Here is a 20597-nt window from a genome sequence, read left to right on the forward strand (position 1 = left end):
ACAAGCAACGTCAAGACAGAAGATCTCCAATGTTTTTTATTCTTTTCTCCTATTAAAAATATATTTTTAGAGATTATTTTTTACACATTTTAGGACGTTTTAAATTCACACTCTAGAAATCAAAATGGGAAATTCATCCCAGTTGTACTGATAATGCTACGTTAAAACAGACTGTGGGCCTCATTACAACTCAGACGGTAAGGGGTTTACGGCAGCGTAAACAGCGCCGACCCTTACCGCCTGAGTACGAGGTCCCTTAGCGCCATGGCGGATTTAACACCTGCTTTTAGCAGGTGTTAAAATCCATGGCGCTAAGGGACCATGGAGTTAATTACGCCACCGTAATTTACGGTGGCGTAATTAACGCCTTCCCCACTCCCATTATGCCCTATGGGACGAAAATGGGAATGGGGAAGGGTAAATGGGGATTGGGGACTTACCGCCCCGCCAAGGTCGGAATGGGGCGGTAAGTCCGCCAACCACCATGGCGTAAACGTAGTTTACGCCATGGTGGTAAAGTCACGGCCCAGGCGGTAACTTACCGCCTGGGTCGTAATGAGGCCCTGTATGACAAACGTCATATTACTGAAGCAAATCGTTGCATTTTCTGTTTTCAACTGTGGGTTCACAATGTGACCCATGAGCAATTATCTAACATATATGACTAAATAATGTGTATGAAGTCAAATGTTAATTGGCTCAACCATTTTTTGTTGAAGACGTATTCCAGGTTTTTGCCGTTCTTCTTCCCATACCAAACTTTTTCAAAATTGGGTTATGTTTGCTTGGTTCGCGGAAGCCGGTTCAGTTGATCAATTCTTCAACTACTATTCGTAACTGTCTCTATATTAATGTATCCTGATGCTTTCAAAATCAATTATATGTAAGCCAACATCACTAATTTATCTATGCAATCAATTATATCGGAAACACACATAAAACCCATGGAAGAATCATCCTGTGGTTTTCTCTCCACGTAAGATCTGTTGAGAACAATTATGCATTCTTGCATAAGGAACTCTTGGCAGCCAAATTTGCATTTTTAACAGTACATAGATGTTTAATCCTAGCACTAGCAGCACATCATGCAGTTGCTATGTTCACTAAGATAAGTAATCTCCTATTCATGAAGTCTCATTTTAGGTCGACCGCGGGTTTGCCGGTGTGGCACCTGGGTTACCTCCAGATGGAGGTAAGCCAGGTGCCCTGCCGGCAAAAAATTCCTCTTCTACGGAACCAGTAATGACGGCAAACCCCCTCATGGAGTCCTATGGGGATTTACGCTGTCACTATGACACTCGGAACCCGGCGGTAATGTGGACATGGTATCTACATTTGCCAGTATCCTGGCAGCATTACTGCCAGGATACCGGCAAATTCAGAATGAGGCCCATTGTTATTCTCAGATTTGTATTTTCTCATGCATTTTCAGCACATCAGATGACTTTGAAAATGGAGAATCGCAAAGAAAGTATATGCAAGGAAAGAGATCTTATCATCACAATGCCACACATTTTAGAAATGCTGAAAAATAATTAATGGTCTAATTACGAGTTTGGCAGTAGTGGTAAAACATCTGCTAATTATGTAAGAGGATTCAATTCAACACTACAGCTAAGTCAATGCCTAGTCTGGGATACTGAATGGAAATCCTTATTGATATATCTTTATGTCCAGTTCATGAGTTCTGGATGACTACCCCTATATAACACCCCTCTCTTAGAATCCCCCTGGCCCCACTGAGCCAAGAAGTAGTTCTGTTTTGCAAGTTTAAAAGGTTTATTTGAGAAATAAAACAAAATATAGATACCACGCTTTTATAATAAATTAATAATCAATATCGCCCTTATAAATATAATGTTAATCAACAATGGGTAAGCTGACACTAGCACACTTCTTTACAATCAATGAGGAGTTGGTATAGGATGGATAAAGTAGCAAAAATACTTTTATGGTTTCAAGGGAAAAGCAATGAGGAACAAAATGCAGTACAGAAATACTTGATATGATTTTAGCAAAAGATAAGATAATCACTTTTTCTCTGGCAATTCACCCCCCTCCCCTATGCAATGTAAGAAATGGAAGGAGATGGAAAGAGGAGCACACAGTTCTCAGGAATGCAATCAAATACAATACGAAATTCAGTTCCCCCCCAGCAAGCTTAGAGAAAACAGGTATGAGTTTTAAAACACAGGCCCAAGTGCTTTTAATGTGGTGGCAATGAAGTGAGAAATAAGCTGAAAATGCTTTTAATTCCCTTTAGGAGGTTCAGGGTGAGTGAGAGATACTTGGGATGAGCTCAGGCTCACTTTAGCAATGCTCTATGAGTTATTACCAGGTTGCAAACGGATTTTAACAAAAGAAAGAATGGAGCTGCTATCTTGACAAGTGGAGAAATTGAGCCAAAATCGCAAATCGCGGTAAAATCGCGAGTGCGTGAATCGTGATTACGGCAAAAGTATAAGGAGGAGCAACTCGGTTCTAGGTTCGTTGGAAAGCCTAGATTCTAAGCTTTCAGAGGAAAGTTAAATTTTGCTCCTAAAACAAACGGTTCCGGAGATATGAATGATTTTGTAAAGGTCGTTTTTCGGATTTAAAGTAAAACTCAAAATGACAGGTGACAGCTTACAGCTGCAGAATTGACAGGTGACAGTTGTACAGCTTTAAAAACGACAGATGACACGATTTCTAGGAGGCAGTTCTACTTAGGTTAAAATAGTTTGGATTAGATTATTTTAACTAAGAGATTGGTTCTGCACAGTTCTGCTAGGTACTCACAATATAAATTTGAAATAGGCCTCGCCACGGATCTGGTCAGGTTTTGGACTGGACTCCGGTTCTGGTCTCGGGACTTCACAGTGATCTGGGTCAGCTCTCTGGTTCTGCTCACAGCGGTCTGGGTCACTCTGGATCTCTGGCCTCTGGTTCTGGATACTGCTCTGCTTTCTCTGGGTACAGCACTGCTTCTGGATCTTTCTGGCGCAGGGTTTCAGGCCAGAATCAACAGCTCAGCCCGGCTGTGAATAGTCTGCAAATGATTTTGGGCCTGCTGACAAATACTTTTGCTTGCAGTGGGCCTTCTTGGTTCAAAGTTCTGTAGTCTCTGTTTAGCTTGGAAGTCTAAGTGTAGGATCTCTGGATGTGAAGTCGTCGGTCAGCATGCTCCGCAGCAAATGGAATTGAATGTCTCTACCTGTCCCAGCAGTCTCTTTTTATGTGTTTTGAAAATGGGTGTGTGCCTGGGCCTAGCTAAGCCTGCCCCTCTCTACTTGTCATTGGCCCAATTCTCCCCTCTCCCATGATTGGGGGAAGGAAATGTGAGTCAGAGTGATGCTGTAGGTTTTATGGTCAGAGGATCCTCCCCTGGTTAGTTTGCCCACAAATCTATATTTGATTCAAATATATCCTTCCCAGATATACAATTTGTTGAAATTACATGTGCACATTATATATTCCTTATGGTCCATGCTTGTCCGCTCTGATCTTCCTGGGGGCTTGCATTCAAAAATGACAACATTTTGCGCTTTTTAACTGGTTTTGCAATATCGGACATTTACCCAAATTTACACACATGTGCGCAAGGAGTATGGACATTAATTGATGAAATGTCAGATTTTTAACATGCAGACATTTGGAGTGAGACCCTATTTTCCGCTAGCAACCCCTCAGAATACACCACAGGGTCCTAACGCATCTCAAAATGTTCACAGAAAAATCACAAAAATAATGATATTTTACTTATATAATTCTGACAAGTCCGCACTTTGAGTTATCTATCTTTTTAAAATGATGCCCTGGTCAAAAAGGGGTGTGGCTTCCCACATCACAGGGTGGAATAACTGGTTTATCCACTTCCCCCAAGCTCAGCTGCTAGCAGAGGCACTGCCCCTCCCAGTTTCCCCTAAGAGGAAGCCACTTTTACGATGCCCCCAATATAAAATTTGCCTGAGTCCAGGACAAGCCTTTGTTCAACTCCCTGTAGTCCCCAGCTGCCACTCCCCTTTCAATCAACAGGGCCATGTGACCTCAGGATGCAGCCAGGCCTGGCAGGGAACACAGCTGTTGATCCAGTTTCAACTCCTGTCGGGGGTAGTTGTCAGGCAGAATTCAGTTTCATTAAGCCAGGTTTCAGCTAAATGTCACTTTTTGTTCCCAGTTTAAATCACTTACAATTTTTACATATACATTAAATAATTACTTCTTCAAGTCATTTCAGAATATATTTTTACATTGTATCCACATCTTAGCAAGTCTTTCCTTGGTCTGGTTTTGTTTCATGTGTTCAGTTTTACACACAAGTCTGGTGGTTTTAAAACACCGGCTTTCTGATAGTGGTGAGTACTGGTAATGCAACCATTTTTGGGATTAAGAAAATGAATTCCCCACAAGAAGGTTGTATCTTTGGAGTGGTCTCGTGCCAACTGCGCAGTTCTCCTATTCTGGCGTGAATGTGGGCGGCGATAGCTCATCCCCACATCCGCCCAGTCTATTGATTTAGTTTGTTCTGGGATAGAATAATGGGCGGCGACAGCTCATCCCCACATCTACCCAGTCTATTGATTCAACATGGGTCAAAACCCATGACAATTACCACTGCCAGATCGTTTACTGCCCATTACAAACCAAATAAATGCCACATGCAGACCTGGCATATGGACAATATCTGTGGTCAACCCATCCTGTATCAGAGCATGTCTGCATGCAATCCATCCTGGGTGTGGAGTCATACTATTTCTGGAAGTGTAAAATGGGGCATGATTATGACTACCAATACTACAAATACTACATAAAGGTACAACAATTTTCACCTGCCAGAGGCAGGGGTAGATCAGTAGCAGGTGAAGAAAAATCAGACCCAGTTGCCTGCAATCACTGCAAAGAACACAAGGAACAATCACAGCTAGTCCCAACATGCTCCAAAATGTACGCTAGTGGAGCACTACTACTATACCTGGTTGAGCTGTGCATACTGATTGTGGTTCAGAAGAATGCAGGCATCGTACCGAAGAGCTCACAACAAACTGGAGGAAGAATCCATGGGCCCCCAATGCCCAGACTCCGGCTCTCACCACAGGCCCCAATGATAAGACCATGCCTTAAAAGGACAACACTCAGACACATCCTACAGTTTATTCAGGCAGCCATTTAGAACAATATCAGCATACGCACATCCATCTTACCTTTGTCTGGTGTTGGTTGCCATATTGTTACAAGTCCTCAAATATGTCCTCTTAACACGACTATGTCATGCTGCATTGCAGATAGGCATGTCATCAAAGGATGTTTCTATCAAATTGCATAATTCCCCAATGAAGTTGGAGCTCTGGTTGCTTGCATGTGACGTTAGTGCCACCAAAAGCAATCAAACAGTTTTTCCATAACAAGAAACAATAGTACAGACTGACCATGCAAATACCCCCTGTGACAGTGTCATTGACTTGACCATCCTGCACTGTTGTGCCCATTTCCGAGAATCAACAGAGGACCCAATTGTCCTGCATAACAATACCTTACCAGCTTACAATGCCATGTACAGGGGACAAATTTCATGGATTTTAGATAAACATACACATGAAGTAGCTGGAAGAAAAGGGCCATACATGGGGTCGTGGTGAACAGAGGGATTACCAGCAACCCTGTCTAGGGGTGTTGCAGCAGGCATCCCCTACATAGTGAACACTGCCATAACTATAGCTGTGAACCATAGCATGTACAAACTAAACATTGTAATGTAGAGGAGCAGGTAAACATTTTTTTGCCAATTCCCGTGCCCTCACCACCATCATATTCGAACAGTTGAACAGTTGAAGAAAAGTCATAGATGGGACTCCCTGTATGGTTCCTATACCACATTGAGTGTATGAGAGAAGTTATGCACTCAGACAGCCATACAGAATGTACCCTCACACTGAAAGTGTGGATGGATGTTGCACGTAAGAAAGCTACATGGAAGGATGTCACCTGTCAAGATGTCAGAATGCATCTTTGAATATCGCGGATGGATGTTAAATAAAATATGACAAAGACAAAGTGATGTCATGAAGAATAGTTATGAACCTGTGTTGAAATTATATGAAAACATTAAGTATTAAGTAACAATGTAACTGAAGCATTAAGAGTAACAGCAACCTAAAACTAAAGTAATCATGGATCTAAAGAAAATGAAGTAACTTACTGACCAATAACTGTGAATATACGCAGTAACACAAGATAGAAAGACAACATATAGAAGCTTGCTATAGAGGAATATATAATGTTGCAAGGACAGCCATATTAGGAAAATGGATGACAGGTCACGTTGAATTTAACCAAGTTACCTCAGAGACAGCCCAGGGCTGGAAAAATCAGGAGACACAGAAAGACAGCCCCATGAGCAGACCCAATGATAAGTCAAGGTTGGCTCAGAACGTAGATGCTCCTTTGGGGGGATAAGCACAAAGCACAAACGGAATACATGGAGAAGCTCTGAATGTGGAAAATTCTTTATACGTGGAAGAAGATGAAAACATCTGTGAGACCCAAACTGCTGGTCAATTAAAGGTGTATAAAGTTCATATGAGATCGATTGTGCAAGTCTTTATAGGCCAAGAGGAGCAACATCACCCTGCATAATTAAATCAAATAGCAGCAACTGGAAGGCTGAAATTGAGTAATTTGTGGTCTTTTTACACGTGACTCAGAAGTCGAAAACAATGTCTATTCATTAGAGCCTTAAGCTAAGATAGTGGTGTGCTCACACACTCCATTGATGTTCCAGAACAGTGATCAGCAACAAGATCAACTACAAACGGAAGCCTTATGCTGATGGCCTACCGATGACGGATGATGGACTAATTGGGAAAATAGGGAATAGTCTGACGGGATTCAAACACCTAGGTTTCGTTTCACGTAAAGGAGCTACAAGTCCAAGGTTGGGAAAGAATGCCAACCAATCAGTGCAGTTGGGGGACAACCTAACATACAAAGTTGCAGGAGCCAATCCACTTGTGTTTTGTTCACTATAATCAGTACTTCATGCGTTTAGAGGTAGTTCAAGGCGTGCCCTTCAGAAAAGGGGCAGTCAATGAAGCACTGATCCTTGCATATTCTGTAAGTAGATATGTTCTCTTCACCAATCCCTTCCCTTGATGGGTTTTGTATTTTGCCACCTAAAATTATGTCATAGATGACACATATTTAGGTACAAGACCTCCATCAACTTGGTTGTGAGTATGCAAGCATCAGTCAGATGTTTGTAAGGTCTCCCTTCTTTATTAAACTGAGAATAAAGTAGTAATTTGCAATACTCTTTGAATCTGTGCGATTATTGGGTCTAAGATCTATTATTGTAATTCCATCTAGCACAAAAGATGCTTCAAGGTGCCAGAGACAGTAACATGACATGAACCATCCATAGGCTTACACCAACATATCACCCAAGCATACCAGAGATGCAGGCTATCCACTCCTGCCATGGCTGATGATCATACCATTACCCTCAGAGGGCTGATATGAGGAGATACCTTGGTGCACACATTTGTACAAAGATCATCACTGAGAAGGCTTTTATAATGTTCAAATCTGAGTTAAGATGTCTACAGATGACTGCCAGTGCCCTTATTTTTCCCCTGCCAGGGCCCTTATTTTCCCCCTGAGAAGGTTGGTCATATCAATGTCTGATGTATGCTGCATAAGTTGTGCATACCCCACATGTAGCAATTGCCTACAACATAGTCATAGACACTGACAGCATCGACAATCAATTAAGGTGGATGTAACCCCTCATATGACAATAATGGGATGTAGGACAAGAGCTAATTATTAGGCAGTATGTGATAGCAGTGGTCTTTTGACAAGAAGTCTGAGCATCCATACCACCTATGGACATTGAAGTCCATGACAATATTCCATACGTGACAACAGTTCTATTACGTTGTATCAGCACAAACATCTGGGTAGATATATATTGCATACCGACATTAGCATCATCACATTGCATGATGCACATTATTGGCCTGCTTGAGTATGGATGTCAAGTGTTTTTGGTGTACTGGTCAGCCCTGTACAAGTGTGAGTAATCTGGTGGGGGTGGAGCATGGTTTATGTCATGTTAAGGTGTTCACTTGGCTGCACATGACATGCATGGAGATTGACACACAAGTTGTGTGGGGCTTGTTGGTGGTATGCTGGATGGACGGATGGTATATGCATGTAGCCTCCTTTTCACAGGGAATTAGGCCTTTCGGGGCAGGGTATGTTGTTGTGGCACACATACGGTTGATGTGTCAGGGATACGGATATAATGTTGCCGAAAGTGGGCTCTGTGGCATGTGGTAGATATTCCCTCCCATTTCATGTGCTTGTGGCTCCCCTCATTTATAATATGGGATCTGTTCTGTTACAAGCACATGACATGCAATTCACACAGAATGTGTACTCACCAGCAGCAATTAGAATTACTGTGCGTACCTTCCAGTGATCCCAACTATATTGATCCTCGTTGCAACCTTCTCCTCCAATGGGTAAATGCATGGGTATGGGGATTGTAGGCCATCCAACTGCTCGACACTCCTGAATGTGATCTGGAAGGATTGTGCACACACAGCACGTCTGGTAATCACAGCCTTCTTTATATCCTTGATGCATCTGAGGTATTGTGAACCGAGTCCCATTGGCTGTGCCATTTTGATGGGGCAGTTTTTGTAGTTAGATTGCCCATCAGCCTTGGTGCATTCTTACAATCTCTTCTGCAAGCACTGTGAGCTCCTATTTCTGAATCTTGGCTTGCTGTTCAAAGGTTGGTGAGTGCCAAAGACAGATCTGGGTTTCTTGTTGTTTAAAAACGGGGTCTAACAAGCTTGAATAACATCTCTCAGCAGTGTGATAGTGAAAGTGCAGGAATCCTAGCTACCTTGGTTCTCAGGCATGGTGAGTCCAACTTCAGGGTGCCAAACACCGGGGGAGGGTGACACATAACTGGAGGGATTTATCTATACAGTGAGGTCTTATGTAGTACCAGTGTGGCTGGCAGAGAGGCAGGTCTTGCTCCAAGTGAGGTCACCCTCAATGTACACTGGTAATGGTTAGGGAGCAGAGCATTGCTCTGCCTTGGACTTTCTATCTTTACCCTACAACTGGAGCAGTCTGGACAGGACTGCTCAGCCATCAGGGTATACAATGGTTCCTTTTCGAGCTCTGAAGTCCAGAGATGAATTAGAGAAGGAGTTGAAGACAACTTATTTTAAAAGCAAATGTTCCACAGGTGACTAGATAGCAGCAAGCTTGCTTTAAGGGGTTACATCTCTGGCCTTTGTACAAGTGGACTTTGCTTTCTGACATCATACCCAGAGTGATATGTGCTAAAGAAAATGGAGGGGACAGGAAAGAACATGGAATATAGAGAGAACACAATGGTAGAATCTTACTCCTGCTGTTCGACTTGTCTACACTAACGCCACTGCTTTCCTTGTCAATATCAATAGCATTAAGCTGAACACATAAGGAGTATCTAGAATTTATGCTACCCCAACTCTTCATAGCACCCATCCACATGCCTGACCACATGGGTTGCTTTCCACTGTAGCCTGGCCAGCCCTGCTGAGCTTTTTTCAGTCAAATGCACACACGCATCACAATTGTGCTCCAGGGCCTCCAACAATCTGTACTTTGGTCATCCGAGGACATTCCCACTAACAGCACATTGAGACTATAATAATGGTAAAATTGGCAATATACAAATGATATAGGCAATACAACAATACAATACAATTAAAAGCTCTTTTGATATGCAGCACTGTGGTGTAAGGATAGTGTTGGCATGGGTCTGCCCTTTGATTCCTGTTTCCCAGACCAGCTCCTGCGTGGATGCTAGCTCACTGGAGAGAGGTGTTGCCCAACCTCACAAAGGGTCAAAGGAAGAGACATAGCCACCCAGTCTCCCGCTCTATCACTGCAGCTGTAACAAGTATGAGATATACTATCCAACATACCTTAAAAACAGCTATCTCTTATATGTCTTATAATTCATTTTTACAACTGCCACCACAATAGTAATTCTCATAAATAAGGGGTTTGGGAAAGTGCTGTATATTTCACATGCAATACCTGTGCTGTAGTGTCTTGGGTGTCGCTGCAGCTGTGAAGAGGGTGCCTGCAACCTGAACCTGCTACGTGTCACAGGAGAGCAGGTGCTTCACCACAAGCTACTGATTCTTCAGGTCACAGATGTACACTATATATTTGGCATGGAGCTTTTGAAAAGGGGAACCTGGTTAGTAAATCACCCTTTCAGAGATGGAATTACCTCCATGTTTTTTATTGATTAATGAATGAATATCAAAGACCCTAGGGCCTTCATACCTTTTTCATATGTCAATTTCTCACACCCACAGACACAAGGTTAAAGACAACAAGGCAAAAAACAAAGCAATACAGCTCACAGATGTTATATATCCCCATGAGAACACCTGACAAACACCCAACAATTGTCCTGCCAGTATGAACTAAAGGAAAAAAACTCAACAAGGAACACAGCTGAACCAATTGCACACTTGTTTAACTCGAATCACCTTGGGACAAGATAATATACAGTTGCAACCAATATAGCAACACTGCCATTGGAAATGCCAACACAGACCCAAAAAGAAAATCTCACCAGAAAGGTATAATCAAATAACGAGGAACACAACTGCAGAAAAACTCAAATACAACACACCCAACACACCTTTGTATCAGTTCACCGCTAAAGCACATCCCATTAAAACTAATTTAATCCACCAATATTCTTTGAAAATTACCTGAAACTAGAACAACAGTGAGAACCACACTACCTCTAAGAAGTTCCCCATCACCAAGACCAATGAGAAAGATCCAATCATGTCAAAACTAATATTACTCGCAAACAGTGCACAATTAACACCCATTAACCACCTCAGTTTTCCTCCACCATAACGCACCACATGGTCACCATAATCACCAACACAAATGGTTAAACAAATCCCTCCACCCACATCAAAACAGTCACAATTCTTCACGTCTCAAATCACATAAACCTATTCGCTGGCAATAACAACTAGATCCACCATAGACACTTGAGGTCTGCCCTCTTGAAACAAAATGCCTCTAGCGTACAAATCACTAGCCCCCTGTATACAACACCCAGACAAACATTGATTGCTCCCAGTGGTACATGCACCAACAGTTAAGCATAAACACATTGATTTCCGCTTACTCCCTTAAACTACCCCATTTTTATGTCTTATTCATGTGAGTGTATGGAACCTATAGAAATGGCAGTGGTGTATGATACAAATGGTAATAATATACATTAGTACCCGGCGCATGTTTCACATTCCCCTAGAAATGAACTGATTGGTTTGTTTACATGCCTTACCTGATGGTAAGCCTGCTTATGCTTATGCGTGACCCCCGTGCCTAACTCCACCCATCTCAGCATAATAACACAGTATCCTAATGCACTATCCTGTCTTTCCCCTACAATCTAATTACTACTACTGCTAATCAACAAAAGCAGTACATGACCTCCATTCACTGTCCATCCCCACTGTACTAAAGTTTCAATGGCCATATGCCCTAACCAGCCCCAGAACAATTTCTTAACAAACCTCATCAATAATACTTTTTACCCCAACCCACTATGCAGCCCCATTAATATGACATCTTATACACCACATTACCCATTTCTTACATGCATAACAATTCAACATCCGCACCACATCCAGAAAAAAGGGTGTGATATATCAAAACCCAATACATGCCATAACAGAGAAAACAGGATTTAGAAAAAACAGGATGCAGATAACCTGGCACAGCAGATGCTCACAAATCATCCATTTGGTCTACCTGCAATGCCAAATATAAAACATTAAACCACCAAAATAACCTCCACCATTAAAGAGGTAGGCATGACTGCCATGTGCTCTGAAAGGAAACAGAGGTGCACTGGCCATTAACTTTGCCAACTTCTAATATGTCTGTGCTTGAAACCATATATGTTTTAATGATAAACCAAATCACCAATATAGGGTCACAAAAAACAGCTTAATATCCAACTTCAAAGCACACACACAGACACAAAAGTTGTCAAGGGTACTGTTATACAGTTTGGTTCACACTAGGATTTTGTATGCAGCCTCATTCATATCACATTTTCCAATGTCACCAGGAAACAACCTGTATTTGCAGATTTATTGTCAGGCAAACATAAGCATAGCATACCATGTCATACTGCCTCATCACTCTCCTAAAAGCACTGAAGTAAAATATACTTTGAAAACAATACTTATAAACTTGGCCAAATGAGACACCTAAAGATACTTCAGTTATCTTACAAATACAATACTTCAAACTGTACACAAAGTATTTAAAAACACACTATCACTCCCCTTCAGCTGCTCCAAATAATGAATAGATCTTCAACAGAGCCAAAATCAGAACATGTTAACACTCTGAGTTCTGAAATCATACTGTCAACAATTCACACACATGTCACTTTCATAGCTTTCACAATATCACAAAAAGAGGACTATAGAAATCAAACAAGTAAAATGACAAACACATGTATATTACACACTACATCAATCAATAAACCCCAACACAATCATTCAAAGAATATGTTATACAATATTTACACACAACATTAAAAAATACTTTTATTTTCTTCCTTATTTTTCCCAATAACATAACCACAACTATAACCCTGGTTACATGACAAAAACCCACCCATAGTCACTAACGCTCAAAAACACATATCCGAAAAATGTCAAAATCAGTTCACATTTGCCTTCAAGTGACAACATCTAAATAGAAACACATGTACAAATCTGAGCTAAAACATCCATAATATAATATGATAACTGCACCAAAATACAACCGGCTGTAGTCACGGCTGTAGTCGCGGTTATAGCAACACAATATCGATAGTCGCGGCTGCACCCGCCAAAAGTACACAACGGGCCATTTGCTCACTTGTACCCATGGCTATCAAAAACTGCAACATGCAAATGGTGCACTCATACCGCGGCTAAGATGCAACAGTAATAGTATAGGCTGCGCCCACCAAAAATACACAATGTACCATTTGCCTGCTCGTACCCGTAGCTGTGGTTGTAAAACACCTGACATTTAATTGGCTATTACCGTAGCCACAACTATTTTAAAAAAGGACAATAAACACATGTTCCTTTTCCAGTATAATTGAAACGTTATCTGAGTGGCTCTTAAAAGAGCCTTTGGATTCCTCTACCGACACATCACCAACATTTTCAATCAGAGAAATATTCTTCACCTCCATGATGATTCACATCATTTTGAAAAACGGGTCTGTACTCTTTCATTATATGATTAATTAATGTTCCTTTTGCAAAGAGAAAAAAAATCCTGTGCTCCCTGTTAAAAATATTTCTGCACAATCGGAGCATACACTGCTCATTTCAAACACTCCATTTAATATAATATTATAAAACAAAAAAACCCTGTAAGCCAATTCTTTGAGAATTCATCAGCTATGTCCTCAACATCACTATTAACCCTATTCTCAAAAGATTACCTACAAACCACTCCTTCTGGAATTGGCTCATGTTTCAAATATTAAATACAACAATAAATATACCCCCAAAACAGCTCTGTTTCCTAAGGGTGCTCATCACCTATCTACAATTGTATTGGCAATATATAAACATCACTAAAACAAAATACATTCTCTAAAAGGCTTTATACAATTCAACAGCATCTGAGGTACTTGAAATCCTATTGGCAGCCACCCACCACACAAACAATGAACAACCAATCACAAAGCAAACAAACCCATTCCACCTTCTCGCCTCATTAATCTTCCTCCATTCCAAATTCTAACTGTGAACTGACAAGAAGTATTTCTCCGTATCACTAGAACAATAGAATTATACATGGAATGGCTGGAGAAGAATTACCCTACAGAAGAAGAGATTAGAAAAGAAGACATGCAAAACAATGCTCCAGAAGAACATACACCACAATCATGATTTTGTAAGTACATTCTATATATTCATGTACAATGTGACTAACAATTACATTTAAATGATCAACTATCAGTCACCAATCACATATAATGTATCTAATTATTGTCAAACTATCAAATGTGTATACAACCGACCCACATATTTATTTTGAAAGTGTATTATATCTTCAATTTTAATTTTTTAAATGATGTCAAATAGTTTCAAACAAATGCAGAAGTGATTCAAGGTTCTAGAAGATTCACATCAAGGACCCACCGATCTGATTATGGATTCTGTGATAGAATTAAAAGAAATAATAATGATGAATTTACAAAAAGATATGCAAGCAATGAAAAGGGACAGGGGACATTTAAAAGTAATCATGGAGGGTAAACATTCAGAAAATGTGGTCACAGAACAAGATATGTCATGTACTAAAGCTGTAAGAAAACACATAACCACATTCCCTCCCAAATAAATATGTTTAAAACAAGCTGTGTTTGAATATTTACTTTTAAAGAAGTACACCTACATGCATTTATTATTGATTAAAACGTATTTCAAATGTTACACTGTTTGCAAACACTACACTCAATACAGATTTAAAATCTTTTCCAAATTTAATTTAAAATATATATATATACATATATATATATCTTTAGCCACGGCTAAGAACATTATACTGGTAGCATGCAGAACAAATTATGAGAAAGTTAAGAAAACTTGGAGGAGAACAAGAGAAAATATGGTGGGATAAGTAAACTCGGAGAACAAGAGAAAAGAGCGTAGGATAAATAAACTTGGAGAACAAGTCATCAAACAAATATAGTCTATCAAACTACATTTTTTATTACTTTTTCATTTCTGACAGCATTGTCATTTTCATGATGTAATTTTCATTGTTTTATATTTTGCTCCCTACTAAAATATTCCAACATGGCTGAACATGGGAGCACAAGTACTGACAACCGCATAATTTGGACCAACAATCCACATGAATGAAAAAACAGCAGACATTTGGCGCTTCTTCAAAGTCAATAAAAGTGGCAGAGGAGGTGCTCTTCGGCTGCTACAATAAAACTGTATGCCGTGGACCTTCCAATGTTCCATCGCAAAGTCTAGAAACATAAATAATGATTAATCCATCATAAAAGAAAATACATGGGTCCCATTCCTTACATAAACAGAGATCAACACCATCTGCAGCCCCTCCATCCACTAATCCATCTATGTCAACAGAGGTATCAAAAGCACAGACTCCTCTTTAACTGACTTCCCGCATCACTAGATCTGTGAACAGTGGTTTTACAGCATCAACCACCACACATTGAAGGTACTGCCACCAATAGCCAGAGTCTTAAAATACCTGAACCACTGCATTTAAATACTCATCCAAAATGCTAGAAAAGTCACAAAGGAGGATTTTCATGAACAGTATACAGACGAGCTGCTCCCATCTCCGACAGTACCACTATGTTTTGAACATATGATGACCTTTCCTGGTAGGTACTGTACAACAACCAGTGAAAATCCACTGGGATGATGATAGCAATGCAGCTACAAGAATATACAAGAATAAGCACATTACAAAAATGAACTTGCACAACACCACCAATTGAATTACCTCACAAAACACTTGAAACGCCTACAGGTAATGCATAGCTCAAAATACATTAGAAATACAAGAGGTGCAATCAAAGAAACCATCAGCCTTAATAACAAATACAAAAGCTACATGTCCACATTTTTCAAACTTAAGAAATACAGTAAAAAATACTTGCCACTCAAACACAGCAAATTAATAAAATGATAATGAACACTATTTGATAGCAATGGTCACTACAACTATGACACACAACACTGCAATCAGAATTCAGGAATCAATAGGACAAAACTGCAGAAAATGGTGGCTTTTATACTTTCCAAAAAAAACACCAAAAAAAGAGGACAACATACCAATAAAACTACTAAAATGGCTGACACATTTTCAGCACAACATATCACTAAGCCCTATACAAATGTAAAAGTAACAACAACTAATAACAAACAATGAAACTGAAACAAACCTACCTAGCATATCTCATAGCAGTGGCTATTTGACGTGGATAAAGATCCTGATTTGGATGTGCAGCTACATGCAAATTTCCATGCAAGCACCAAATCAAACTAAATTGGTTTTCAAACATTCAAATCAATACGTGAACAACTAAGTACATAAATGAACACACACAAATACGATTCTGTACTGTATCATGCACATGAACATATGATTATTGCACAGAAAATGTATATTTATAGACATGGCTTTAAATACACCTGCAGCTCCAGCAGGCAACGAATGAAACACGGAATAGTATTGGCGCACCTATGCACATGCTCTTTTATAGATGCAACTATTCTAGTGGCCGTCCAACACGCCTGCTGGTAGCCGCGACTATTCACAAAAACTTTGAATTCAAACTTGCATTTCCACTGCAACAAACTACAAACACTGCCCCAACACTCCACTCCACTCCTCATAGTCCTCCTCCACTCCACTACTGTCTTACAATATCCTAAAACACTCAATGCAAATAAGATGCCACCCCACCCAAGATTCTGGGTAGTTTTAGCTATCACACATCCACAAACACACTATCAGCCTGATTTATGCAGAAAAGGTGCAATGGCAGCACGCCGAGAAGGAGTCTACGCTAGCCGTGGTGCAGAGAAATCTTTGTGCGGCATGTGTATTCATGGATTCCCAGAGGCATTAGTAGACGTTGTGCAAGGAACATCAAGCTGCGCGAGTAACACCCTCAATATGTCACCACATGTAGTAAAAAGCAAGTGAAATGCCTAACATGGTGCAAGCCTCCGCGCCATCCCTGGGCTAGCATACATCCCCGCTAGCGAAATCATGTGAAAACACCCCGTGATCCCCGGCCGCACGAAAACACCCCTCGCAATCCCCAGTGTAATCACGTGAAAACACCCACAATTCCGGTTGCACCCCAACATAATTGTGCACAAACAGCTCGCAATCCCCAGCCGCACACCAGCGTAATCGTGCAATAACACCCCGTGATGCCTGGCCGCACCCCAGGGTAATCACGTGAAAACACGTGCAATCCCTGGTCGCACCCCAGCGTAATCACCCATAAACACAACTCAATTCTGGGCCACACCCCAGTGTAATCACACAAAAACACCCCACGATACCCAGCCGCACACCAGCCAAATCACATGAAAACACCTTGTAATCACCAGCCGCACCCTAGTGAAATTGCGTGAAAATGCCCACGATCCCCAGCCGCACCACAGAAAAATCGCATGAAAACACCCTGCAATTCCCGGCCGCACCCCTGCCATTTCGCGCAAAAACACTGCACAATCCCCAGCCACACCCCAGCCAAATTGTGTGTCTGCACCACGCAATCCGTGGCAAGCAGCCCCTCCTGATGGGACATCCACACCCCAGCCCCCATAACTTGTGCCCCCACCCTGCAGGCAGCCCCCTTCCACATGGGATACCCCAGCCCCCTTCACCCATTTCCTCAGCCTGCAGGCAGCCCCCTCCACAAGAGATACCCCCCAACCCCCTTCAACTGTGCCCCTACCCTGCAGGCATCCCCCTCCACATGGGGCATCACCTGCATGATGAACCCTGACATACTGACACATCATCACTCCATTGATCGTGTGCTGTGCACCTTGAATACTGTGTAGTGATACCAGTCTGGAAATACAGCAGAGCATGTATCCTGCAAACAAAAATTCATGCATTCACCAGGGCCACATCAATGTGGCAGCTGGGCAAACAGAATAGCTGTCCGCAACCATCTCCCAACATACACATGTAACAAATGAATGCAAAACTGGGGGCCTGCTGGCCATTTGACAATGTCATGGCATCAATCCCCACGGACAAATTGTTCACTAATGACAGATTTCAAACCACTCTCAATGTTTGCCACATGTAAAACACTGGCCAGGTGTCCCAAAGCCTGAGCTTCATTCAGCTGCCATTCCTAGAAGATAAACCCTAATGAACATATCACTGGTTTGCCCATGTGTGAAGGACATGGAAATCAGACAGTGCACCATGCACCGAGACAGTTGCAATGGGCATCCAATGTGAAAATACCAAGAAATGCCAATTGTGTATCCCAGTGCAAGAGGGTGAGCAACACCAGAGATAATGATAACTGTAACTACACATGCTGGTGAAGGGGAAAGCACCACATGTGTGTTACACAGCATCAAGCAAATAATGTGCAAATGTCCTGAAGGTGTGACAAGCCCACAGTCGCCCCACCCACCCCACTCACAAACACAATGATGGCAAATACACAGTGATGCTGCACATGTGAAAGGAAATGCCATTTGACAGTGCACACACATAATCCCACTTCACACACAACCACCGGTCTGCCCCATGTGTCTAGTCACCCCGCAAATAAACCCCGACCATAGCACATACAAGTAAGCAACCACACACATCACTAACAGGATCAGGGCTACTAAATGGACTACCAAACAGGCACACTGCAAAAATAACGCCAATGACTGTGCGAGTGAACAATACATATATTAAACAGTTGCATTAGAACCATACATACTCTATATAAAATCATAAATCATAATCTTAAAAGATGTCCAAGTAAAAAATAGAAAAATTAAAATGCCCATGTGTTTTAAAAATATTTGCACTAAAAAATCTATAAAATACTAAATAAAACGCCCCAAACACACCGAAAAATGGTGTTCAAGAAAACAAGGAGGATAGTCCAGAGCGTACTCCAAAACAAATAAAAAAATGAAAGAAAACTTACACCTACAGAACTATGTACAAAAAATGGAGTAATGTCAGTGATCCAAGCTTCAAATTATAATGAAAAATAAAAGGAAACTTATATATACAAAACTACATACACAGGCAGTGGGCTAGTCCTCATTGTCGCCAATGTTACTCAATGTCTCTTCCAGGGCATCATCGAAGACTGCGTCCACTTCCCTAAGTGGGCCTCCGCTCTCTCCTCGAGAGCTTTTAGGGACTCCAGCATGGACCTCTCCATCTCCTCCCACTCCCTGCAAAAATTCTCAAGGATGTCAGTCAACCTCTCTGCCCGAAACAGTGCAATCTCCGCCCTGGCCATGGTGACCCTCGGCCTCTAGAGACCACAGCTTCTCTGCCCGGATTTGCTGGCCGTATTGCGTGAACACGGAAGACATCCATGTTCTGAGGTCCACATTTGTGTCTTACCTGACACTGGTTACCTGCCTCCTTGAGATGGGATGCTCTGAGTACAATAGCCTCCTACTTCGAGCCTGCTGCTGCCAAACCACCTGGTGTCTGAATTGTGTGGACACCCTCTGGGCTGATGACATCACCTGGGGGTGTCGGGCCCGTGCCCTGTTCCTGGGTGCCTGCTCTCCCTCCATTGCCATTGCTCCTGTCATTCCATAGATCAGCGTGGTGATCACCTGAGCTGTTCCACTGTCAACTCCCAACTCATGTAGGGATGTTAGCTCCACCAGAGGGGCCCACATGGGTGGGACTGGAGCACAGGGGGCCCTGGTGGTATCTTGGCCGAAAGGCACCCGGGAAGATGACTGGTGCACAGAGGAGCAAGACGTGGAGGGGATTGCGTAGGTGGCCAGCCCCCACATCCAATTCAAGAACAGTAATGTAGTAGCCAGTTCAGGAGATGCCACCTGCGGATGGGTCTGGCCTGAGGAATGCTGGAAGGTGCATACTGGTGCAGGCACTGGCCCAGGGACAGGATTTGGCACAGGCCCCTCCACAGTGACCTGCACTGCCTCATGCCCCTGAGTCAGGACTGCACCAACCCCCCCCCAAAAAACCCCCACCAGGCCCCATGATCTGGGCTAATATGGCCCTCTCCTCCTCCTCCTCCCCGCCAACCTGGATGACTCCCCCGCATCTTCCACAATGGATGGCTGCTGTATGTGCTCATCTGTCCCCCCTGCTGCCGAGGAGTCCACATCCACCTTCGCCCTCTTGAACCTCCCCTAAGCAGATGTGGCCATTGTTTGAGATGCAGCAACAGTCTCCTCGCTCCCCGAAGATGTTGTGTCCAGGGGGCGTGACTGGGCCTTCCATATCTGGGCCAAGGTGCACACTCCCACCATACATCAACAATGCATATGCACTGTGGAGGCCAGCAACACATGGACACTCAACTGATGACTCCAGACAGAGCTGCAAATGGCTGCTCTTGGTGTGCAGTGCTGGGTAGAATTTCTCCAGGACCCGCATTTCGCTGGTGTTAATCTGGCCCCGGCGTCCCCCCTGTTTGGCACCAGCCTAGAGGAATCACAGGGCCTTGTTGTGGGTCCTGGATTTGAGGTCCTGCCAGTGATTGTGCATGTGGTGGTAGTCATGGGGTGCTACTGCCTCCGTGTTGATGGCACTGACGATCTGGTCCTAGATCAGCTTCTGTCCTTCCTTGCCGACTTGTGTTGGTCCGTGGAAGAGGGCATCATAATGCCCAAGGACATGCTCCACCAGGATGTCAACTTCCCTGGCTGTGAAGTTGACAGCCCTCTGCCTCGCTGCCATGGGGTTGCCTCTAACCTCGGAAGATGTTGGTTGAGACATGGCAATCCCTGATGCAG

The sequence above is a fragment of the Ambystoma mexicanum genome, chromosome 9 (assembly GCF_040938575.1).
Source record: "Ambystoma mexicanum isolate Mex_15411 chromosome 9, UKY_AmexF1_1, whole genome shotgun sequence".
Taxonomy (NCBI): Eukaryota; Metazoa; Chordata; class Amphibia; order Caudata; family Ambystomatidae; genus Ambystoma; species Ambystoma mexicanum.